The sequence below is a fragment of the Thalassophryne amazonica genome, chromosome 15, assembly GCF_902500255.1.
Source record: "Thalassophryne amazonica chromosome 15, fThaAma1.1, whole genome shotgun sequence".
Lineage (NCBI taxonomy): Eukaryota > Metazoa > Chordata > Actinopteri > Batrachoidiformes > Batrachoididae > Thalassophryne > Thalassophryne amazonica.
Window position 1 is genome coordinate 33,082,160 of NC_047117.1, and position 11,084 is coordinate 33,093,243.

Consider the following 11,084-nt stretch of genomic DNA (forward strand, 5'->3'; position numbering starts at 1 on the left):
TCTTTTTCTATTTTTGTTTGTTTGTTTTTGGCCACAAACATAGTCAGGACAGTCTGTACCAACACCAATAAAAAATTACTACAAAAACAAGGAATTAGGGAAAAATACACATGATATTGAGGTAGAACAGGGCCAAGAGGGTGCAGGTTTTCTTTCCAGCCACTGATTCCACCAGGTGATTTCACTGATTAATTGATTCCATCTGCTCAAAGTGATATTAATCAGTGAAATCACCTGGTGGAGTCAGTGGCTGCAAACGAAACCTGCACCCTCTTGTCCCTTTCTGGAACAAGTTGTCCACCCCTGAGGTAGAATATCTGTACAAATTTTGGGGGCTTCTGATGTGCATTGGACAGGAATTGTTTTTCTGAGTGGCACAAATTTAATGTGTGGCATGTTATTGCATGTAAATAGCCACAAAAACACATGGAGCATTTCATCATGCATTTTAATGTGAATTGCTGTATATAACTTTGTTTATGCTACGTTTTTACATATATTTTTGAAATTTACAATTTATATTTGCATTCTAAGTTATGGTCTGTTAAACATATTAAACTTATTTCTGATTCAAATTTTACGTTTTGGGGTGAATTTAGGGTCACTGTTTTAAGGCAGTATGTCAGAATGAAAGAAAAACTGTAAAGTCACACAGGTGAGGTTGTGTTGAAAAAAAATGACGCCAAACAAGGCAAGGGAAACCATTTTTAAAGGTAAATTATGAAGGTAAAACCAAAAGTAGTCAAAAACACCCAGTTATACCCAGGACTCCAGATAGTTAAAATGTTCATTCTTGTGTTTTTCCATGACAGTTTGCTTTGTCTGTAGGACTAAAACAACAACAACAAAAGTGTTTCCAGGCTTACAGGACTGTATGTTTAGCATTTATGAGCATTTAGTTGCAATTTGAATCAGTAAGACTCTTCATGGAGCAATGATGCATTCTGATTGCAGCTTGTGGCAGCAGCAGGCAGGGTGACAGAGACAAAAGGAACCATGTGACACTGTCAGTAACTGTCATGTAACACTGGAATCTCATTAACTGGTCAAATTATGTTTTCTGTGACATTCCGTTACTGACATATTAAAAGAAATATGACGATAAACAGAGTTGGATGCAGATGCGAAGCCCAAAGAGTTAAACAAACTGGTGACCAATTATGCTGCATTCTGCCGATGGAACGCACAGAAAACTTTGAACCGAGGATCCTCTGGTCTCAAGCCCAACGCTTAACCACTAGACCATCACCTCCCCACCTATGTACTGTTTAGATTCTCTAGCTGTGTAGAAGTGTATTTTTTGTTAGTTTTTGAATTTTGTGTCCCTCGCCATTTATCCCCCTCAACTGTATGGTTTCACTTTTTCACTGTGGAGGAAATAAATCATCTGGGTTTTTGCTTATATCCCTCTGAGTCTGACTGTCTGCTTTTGGTGTTCAAATTCATCGTCGCCTCTGGTCTCCTACTGTAACAGTTTTAAATTATTATTTTTACTATTACTATATTAGTCATAATTAAAAAGAATACTTGGTTATATATAAGCTGTTGCACATATAGCTAATTATTTCCATGGTCCAATGGGTTCCTCAGGAATGTTAATGTGTGTAAATAGTTATATCATAAATATGGTTAAATAGGTCACCAAGCTTGAGCCAGACTGTTTCTTTTATAGCTTGTGAAGTTTTTGTTGGAGATGGACACTTTCATATTCTAATCCAATTACATTTTTTCCACAAATCTGATTGGTTAATTGTCTGAGATTTCAAACCATAAAATATCATGTTTTGCCATGATGGTGGCAAAATATTAAAACCGTTTCACATATGTTGTGTAATCCGCCCCCTGACCATGTTGCTGTGCAGGTGTCAACAATGACGCTGTCACCTGAGACCGACAGAAACTAGCGCAGCAATGACTATCCTGAAATGCGTGGATTTAATGGATTTGACTGGATTGATTGATTTACCGTGGATTTAACTCAATGCAGCTGACAAGATGGAGAAATCTGTGGGTCTGCTCACGAAATTTCCAGTTTGGCATGAAGACGCTGTTGCGATAGTAAGCTCTGACGAGCCGACCTCACCCATTCACAATGATTCGCCGTCCAAATTACTTACAGAAAAATAAACCGTGAAAACGCTGGAAATGGATTAGAATGGGAATTGCAAATAGCTGTAAAATCCAGCCGTGAATTCCAGCATGAACGTCCGCAAATCATCAGACAAAACAGGGTTATTCCCTAATTTCTGATGTTTAAACTTGTCTAAATTAAAGTTAAAAGGGTGAATGTTAACATGAATATACACTGAAGCTGCATGTTAAAGTTATGCCTGGTTTATCAAGGAGTGTAAAATTGTTTTAAATACTTCAATACTTTGACAGCCCAACAACCTTCCTTGGATGTCACTGCCTTTCCCAGGGTTGCCATGGAAATACTGAATCATCTCTGCATTTTAAACTGACAGACGTTATCAGGAATAAATTTACAGTGCTGTTTTCATCATTTACCTTTAAGCAGAATAAATGTTGTCATTTTTACCTCCACTAAGGAGCTTATGTTTGTGCCTCTTGTTAACAGGATTACTTGAAAAGTTATGAGCCAGTTTTGTAAAGCCCAAGTGAAATAAGCCTTTAAATTTTGTGATGACTCAGATATAACGTTTAACTTCTTAGCTTGATCCACTCTAACCTCCTGAGAGTACAGGAAGCAAATATGACATCTTAAGAGGGCAGAGGCTTATTCCTGGTCCCATTTTTATACATAAAATTATTAAAATACATTTCAGACAGTGTAACCATCACTGCCCACATATTTTCCGTATGTCCTTTATAGTCCTCAATCAATCAATCAACATTTATTTATAAAGCGCTTTACAGCACCGACTGGTGTCCAAAGTGCTTAACATTAAAAACACAAATTTACAAAATAAAACACATATAAAATAAATTTTTAAAACAACATAAAAAAAACCATAAAAATAACAGAACATGTCACCTCCCCACTAAGTGTTAAAAGCCAGTTTAAATAAATAAGTCTTTAACTTAGATTTAAAAAGTGCTAGGTCAGGAATAGTACGTAACTCAAGAGGTAGCTCATTCCACAGTCTGGGGCCAGCTACCGCGAAAGCATGATCACCCCAGCGTTTATATCTTGACCTTGGAACATCTAAGTAAAGCTGGCCAGACGCCCTTAACGTCCTACTGTAGGTGCGCAAAGTCCTGTCACACTTAACACAAATGAGCCTGAATGCTGCATGAATGAGGATTCAACACACATTCAGGCAAATTCGAGGTGCATTTGAAATCCTCGTACATCATTCTTGCAGCAGTGGGGACATTTGTGCAGCCAGAGCACATGCATGCTCCACTCGTGGTGGAAGCCATATTGAACGGCAGTCAAGGTGGACTCTCACTGCATTCTGACTGCACTCTAAAATATTCTTACACCGTCAAAACAGTCTGATTCAGTTCAAGGGAAGTTCACCAAGGACAGGCAGTTGAGGTGGAAAAATATTATATGGCAGTCGAGGTGGACTCTAACTGTAATCTGATTACATATTAGATATTCCCATGGCATCAAAACAGCATTCAAAATAGTCTGATCACATCTGAGGAAAATCTGCCATGGGCAGGCACATTCAATCCTGCCGGCATGTCCTGTCCCCATGCATCTTGTTCGGGTGTGCAAAGGAAGTATTGTAATGTGCAATGTTTGTGGCACACATTCATTTTGTGAACTAGACAGACATTGCACAATCAAACTGAAAATACTCAGTGTGTCTCTGAGGAGCAGAGCAGCGCGCGCAGCTATATGGGCTGTTCTATCCATAATAAACCATAGATTACAGATACTTGGTCATGCCCTGTCGGGTTACAAAATGTATGTGAATTCTGATGACCATCATAGCTGTAACATCACATGCAGCTGTGGAGCGCCCTGCCCCACAATGAGTCAAAGGCACTGTGTGGTGCCCCACAGAGCAGATGAACAGGGCATCACAGCTGTGGAACACATATCATGAAATGTACACCATCTACCTGTCTGATGTTTTTGACTGCACCTTGACACTTCCTGAATGTGGGTTGAATTTCCATTCATTCGCACTCTAGTGTGACAAGGTCCGACTGGAGTATTATTCTTATTGCATTCTGACAGCATGCTGGGATTCGTACTGTGTTCCACCTGTGTTCGTGCAGGGGTCAGTCAAGGCAGGTCAGGGCACACTCTGAGTATTTGGACAGGATTCTTGCACATTTCTTCTTCCCCATTCGGCCTGATTTGGCTTAATTCATGATCATTCATGCTAAATGTGATGGGCCCTTATATTGGGCAAGATGTAAAGCAAAACATCCACTAGATGGTACTGCAGACCCCTTGATGTTTTCTGACAACATCGACATGGCAATAGTCATAGAAGTAGCAGTAATGGGTTGAGTCTAGGTTGAGCACTGGCTGCAATGCCATGATTTCTGGTAGTACCACTCTGTTTTGTTCATGTCTGTATGTTTTCAGAAAATGGGGAAAAAAAAAATTCAGACCAAATGAATGCAGAGTGTAGCTAGAAGGCTTTGCTTGTATGCATATTTAACATTAAGGATAAAGCAGCCTTAATGAGGGCAGTACTTTCTCATTTAGTTTGTTATTGGTCCTTATAGGAAGTAAATGATTAATTTTGTTTCACTCTTGTAAATCCCACTTCATTCTCAAAGGGTGCCATGCGAGAACAACTCAAGGTTGCTGGTAACATTTTTTCCCAGTGTCCCAGTTGTCCAGATTTGTGTTTGGGAGTCCACTGCAACACAGTGGATTATTTAACTTTACCTTGATATTTAATATTATCAATTGATAATTATTCAAAAGAATATTTGCAGCTGCAATCTTTTGCTGCAAAGCCAAAATAAAAAGTGCAAAGACAAAATAAATAAAAAAAAGTAGCTGGAAGTTGGACTTGGAACACAAGTGCCATGGCGGCTGTAGGCATATAATAATTATTTATGGCATTACAAGCAGAATAAGTAAGTAACTAATGTTTATTATATAGCACCTTTCACAGACAAGGGAAGTCACCAAGTGCTTCACAAAAGGCAGACACAGTTAAAAATTGTGAAAAATACAATGTACATGACAATAAAATAGCACTAAGACACACACACCTCTCACTACTAACGTTTGAATGCCTGGAGAAACAGATGTTTTAAGTTTGCTCTTAACATCAATGGAGTCCAGCGAATGAAGAGACAAAGGGAGATCATTCCAGAGCCTCTGCGCAACAGCCTGGAAAAAGCGATCTCCTCAGGTCTTAAAGTGGGTACGAGGGACCCTCAGAAGGTTCTGATCCACTGACCTCAGGCTCCGAGTGGGAGTGTAGGTACATAAGAGGTCTCCAATGTAGGCGGGAGTCTGGCCATGTAAAGCTCTAAAAGTCAACACCAGGATTTTAAACTGGAAACGAAATGACACTGGGAGCCCATGAAGGGACTTTAAAATAGGAGAAATATGATTCCTTCTGTTTGAGGGAGACAGCAGCATTGCTACAGAATTTTGGACCTGCTGCAGATGGAACAGCTCCGTTTTGTTCAGACAGGAAAACAAACTGTTACAGCTGTCCAAACAAGAAGATACAAACATATGAATAATCAACTCAAGATCATCTTTTGAAACAATTGATCTCAGTTTGGAAATCTTCCTCAACAGGTAAAAACAGTTTTTCGTGAGCTGCTTGGAGTGATACTCAAATGATATTTCTTTATCGACAATAACACCTAGATTTCTCAAGCTAGATGTTGCAGATGAGCTCAAAAGACTTAAAGACTGTTTAATCCCCAAAATCATCATCGGGGGCAACCACCAGCACCTCAGTTTTATCCAAATTTAACTGCAGGGAATTTGCGCCGAGCCATTGTTTTATTTTCTCAAGGCAGTTCAGTAGAGAATCCACTTTCTGGATTTCAGAGGATTTAAATGAGCAGTAAATTTGTATGTCATCGGCAAATAAATGATAAGAAACATCAACAAACTCCTAGATAATCTTGCCCAAAACATAAAGCAAAAACAAAACTGGGCCCAAAACAGAACCCTGGGGCACACCACACATCAAACTGGCAGAGTCAGAAATGACCTGATTTGCAATGACACTAAAACTGACCTGACAAATAAAAGATTAACCATGCTAGAATGGTCCCTGACAAACCGACCGAATTGCGTAGTCTTGATTGTAGGATTTTATGATTGATAGTGCCAAATGCAGAGGAGAGATCTAATAGGACTAGAGCAGTGCATTTTCCACAGTCCGCAGAAATCAAAATATCACTAGACACTTTGAGTAGGGCGGTTTCCGTAGAGTGATGCCTGCGGAAACCAGAGTGATAGGTGGGTGATTCTTAGACTACGGGCACTTTTATGTCCCTTGATCATATTTTATGAAAAAAAGAAAAAAGGGGAAATTTCACACTTTTATAGTTATATTTACAATGAAAGTGTTTGAAGAAATTTGTCCTAGTAGTCTATGATGACTTTTTCACCTTTTTTCAGCATCATTATATGCAAATATTGCCGTTTTGTGCTTGTCCCACACCCAGACTTATGATCTTCAATGATGAAAATGAATAGTAAACGTTTTTTTCTAATGTTTTAAAATATCTCTGAATAAAATATCAGTAAAATAATCAAAACATAATTGGGGTATTCAATGTCATACAACTGTTGTGATTTTTTTTTAAACAAAATGTAGTTGTCCCACACTATTGCCGTAATTTCCACCACAACAATAATGTCCCTTTAAAAAGTTTGTATGAAAGATTGTGTGGGTAGTTTCTATGGAGATAAACAGTAACATCAGAGCACATGTATATAGCGCCAAATCACAACAAACAGTTGCCCCAAGGCACTTTATATTGTAAGGCAATGGTGTGGTGGAAATTACATTTACAAGGCCAATAGTGCCCGTAGTTAAAGAATCACCCAGGTGTCAAATGTGGGAAGTCACTAAGAAGGAAGAAAACTGATCATAAACCACCTTCTCCAAGACTTTGGACAGGTATGGAAGTCTGGAGATAGGTCGGGCGTTTTTTCAGATCAGAAGGGTCCATATTAGACTTTTTGAGAAGTGGTTCCACAAATGCATGTTTAAAAGAGCTGGGGAATACTCCAGAAGACAGGGAGACATTTATCAACTTGGTAACCCAGGGGCCAGTGACATCAAACACATTAACAAGGAATCTACATGGTAGAGTATCAGAATGACATACAGAGAGCTTCATCCTGGTTATCAAAGCTGAGATATCAGCATGTGTTAGGATTAAAAAGGACCATGTATGAGGAGCAGGCTCAACAACATAAAGGACACAATACGTGTGCAGTGGGAGATTAGCTTTAGAGTGAAGGACAACAGCAGCCATGGCCATCATAGAAATTTATATAGTGTACCCATGTCCTGACTGGACAGCTCCGTAGATCATGTCGGCTTATTTGGTATGTTGGAGAGATTACTGATGATAATTTACTCTTCTTGTGAATGTGCACTGATTACACAGAGTTGGAATTACGGAGGTTTAAATAGGATACAGCAGCGGCTGTATTTCCTGAGGAGGCTGAGGAAATTTATGATGGCACCCAAGATCCTCAGCAACTTCTACAGCTGCATCACTGAGTCAGTCCTGACCGCCTGCATCACTGTGTGGTATGGCAGCTCTACTGTGTGGGACCACAAATGACTGCAGAGAGTGATAAGGCCTGCGTCTAAGATCACCAGGACCCCACAACCCTCTCTGCAGAGCATCTACCACTGCAGAGTCCACAGGAGCGCTGTCTCCATCATCAAAGTCCCGAATCACCCCCAACATGGACTATTCACACTCCTCCCCTCAGGCCGCAGGTTCAGGACTGTGAGACGCAGAACCACCAGGTTCAAGAACTCCTTGTTTCCCACAGCCATTAGACTGTTAAACAGCTGAACACCCCCTCCCCCCTTAAGGACAGCGCTCCCATCACTGGTCACTTTATCTTCTATTGGACAATTTACTATATTACGGACACTTTATTCTATTGCACTACAATACCTGTTAACTTGAATCCATTGCCTCAGTTGCACTAATTGCACGAAACCATTTAATGCTGAATGGTGCACAAAACAGTGCATCAGTGTGCAACATTCACGATCATGTACATATCAGGCAGGCCATTACACAAGCATATTTTATATTTCCCTTCTTACAGTGTATATTTATTTTTATTACATTATCACATTGTTTGTTATATTCTATTCTTACCAGCATGCTTATTTTATGTTATTTCATTTTTCCCCCCACTTATATTTAGATATTTTATACTTAGTTATTTATATATATATATTTGGGCATCCAGTGTGGGCAGCAAAGTAAGAATTTCATTGCACAAGGAAACATGTTTCTTTGTGCATATGACAATAAAAGCTTTGAATCTTGAATCTAGGATTTTCACAATTCAGATTTATGAGTGTTTGCTGAAGTTGTTTGGAGGAACATTTTTCTATGACTTTATGTTTGCATTGTTCTTTTTTCTCATACAAAAACGCCACTACACACCATTATTTTGTCCCAGTGTTTCTGTTGTTTCGGTCTGCCCTTCTCCGCAACCTCTTGCTGCTCCTGTGCATTCTGTTTTGTTCCTCAGAGTATCTGCACTGAATGGGAATGTGAACAACAAGCACCTCCCTCATGAGCACAGTGCAGTCTTTTCAGTCGCTCCTGGCTGAGAATAAAAGCTGAAACATCTCCGCCCTTCCCTTTAATCAGTCAGCACATACAGGAGCATATTTTGACGTGAAATTCATAAACAGCATTAACGAATTCTGCCCTCCAAGGCCTGTTCATTAAAGTCAACATGCAATTCAACAGTCTCAGATCATCTCACTTGGCATTAAAATGTGTCTTGTATTCAGATTGTGTGGATGTATGATTTTAACCTGAGTACATTTACACACCTGAGGGAAGAAGCCGTCTTCAGTAGATGAAATGCCAAAGACAAAGGTAAAGGAGAATGCATATGAAGCTGCCTCTGCTGTGGTCCAGCAAAAGATTGGAGTAAGAGAATGGAGTAATCACAAAATATAGGTTTATTTCTCTGATTGAATATGTTTCTGTGCAGAAACATATTCTCTCTCTGTCTCTGACCTTACTCACTGCATACACCTCTGTGCATCACCATGTCTCTGTTTTCCTTCTATGGTTAAATTCATAGAAAATCCTTTCCTCACAGATGGATGGAGATTTGGCCTTGTGTTTTTGAGATTTAGAATATGTCTGCTGTTAAACAATCAGAAAGTAATGGCTTGTCTGATTTAATATATCTCTCTGTGACAACCACACCTGTTCATACAGCGGGTGGAAGATAAGACGATTGGATATTATATAAGTAAAACAAAGGGTTTTTTATTGATATGCTGCATCAAGATTCACCAGAGCTGAGTTTATCCTCATTATATCCCACCCCAATTTCCATGAAGTTGGGACATTGTGTAAAATGTAAATAAAAACAGAATACAATGATTTGCAAATCCTCTTCAGCCTATATTCAATTGAATGCACCACAAAGACAAGATATTTAATGTTCACACTGATAAACTTTATTGATTTTGTGCAAATATTTGCTCATTTTGAAATGGATGCCTGCAACACACTTCAAAAAAGCTGGGACAGTGGTATGTTTACCACTGTGTTACATCACCTTTCCTTCTAACAGCACTCAAACATTTGGGAACTGAGGACACTAATTGTTAAAGCTTTGTTGGTGGAATTTTTTCCCATTCTTGCTTGATGTACGACTTCAGTTGTTCAACAGTCTGGGGTCTCCGTTGTCATATGTTGCGCTGCATATTTTCAACAGGCAACAGGTCTGGTCTGCAGGCAGGCCAGTCTAGTACCCACACTCTTTTACTACAAAGCCACACTGTTGTAACACGTGCAGAATGTGGCTTGGCATTGTCTTGCTGAAATAAGCAGGGACTTTGATGTGTATGTCTTGGTATTGCTGCCCCCTTCTAGTTCCTCACATGTCTCTGTTGGTCATCATTACTGCGCCTGTCACTCATTGGTCTGGTTATTTAAGTCACCCTCGTTTGTCTTTGCTTTGTGGTTCCATTTGCTTTGCTTTTCATGTCTCAAATGTTACTGGTGTTGTGTTTCTTGTTTTCCCTCGTCGTTTCGGTTTGTTGTAAGTATATGCTGGTTTTTATTATTCTCTCCTTTTGACATCCGCGTTTTCCTCACGGTCTCACCTCCTGAGATTCCTCCACCCTCGGTCAGAGTTAGACTCTGCATTTTTATTAGTATTTTCTCTGCACCCGTTTGTGTGATTTTTGCTTTGTATTAATAAAAGATCTTGGATTTTTGGAAACCACCCTTTTGTGTACAGGCTGACCTGCATTTCGGGGTTCTTCTCGACTGGATTAGAACACTAGTCTTAACATCACAATTTTCAACATTTGGAGCATCATTTTAGATTTCTTTATGTTGCTTAGACACCCCCGTTAGGTTTTCGAACATCTCTTACAGCTCACTGTTCACTGATAATCAGTTTCACTTCTCTTGATCAAAGCCTAATCATTGCTATAATTATCCCCAAAGGTGTTAGTGGAAATGAATTAATAAATTTGGGGATTTGCTCCCAGGCAATTCTTTCTGTGTACAGCTTGTTAATGACTGCAGTCATGCTGCATTACTGTAAGGTCAATATGAAGCTGTGTTCCCAGATTTGGCACTGACTGAGGCACAACATTGATGGATTCTGTCATAAATCACATGCTTGGATTAACTGATGTATTTCTCTGCCTGGTTTGAGTTTGATATCTCAATTAGACATGCACAGTGATCAAATTATAAAATTACTTATTTGTGCTCATCTTGTTTCACAGAATAGACACAGATCCTGTACCAGCCTCCTCCCAACATGGTCAATCCAAAGCTCCCTGCTGTGAAGCTGCAAGGACAGATCCTGGAGAACTGCTCCAATGATTGGAAAACCTGAAGAACATACAAGGGAATGAGCTAGCAGGTGAGCAATGATCCACACTGGAGTGGAAGTCTTTGATAAAATATGAACATACAAC

General features: G+C 39.5%; 1 long non-coding RNA gene across 1 annotated transcript; it reads right to left on the minus strand.

The window, feature by feature from the left end:
* Positions 1-8,589: 8,589 nt before the first annotated feature.
* LOC117525669 lies at positions 8,590-10,185 on the minus strand. The gene is made up of 3 exons (XR_004565117.1): positions 10,052-10,185; positions 9,699-9,703; positions 8,590-8,604 (listed from the first exon to the last, which is right to left on the minus strand). It is a non-coding gene; the product is annotated as an uncharacterized LOC117525669 (long non-coding RNA).
* Positions 10,186-11,084: the final 899 nt, after the last annotated feature.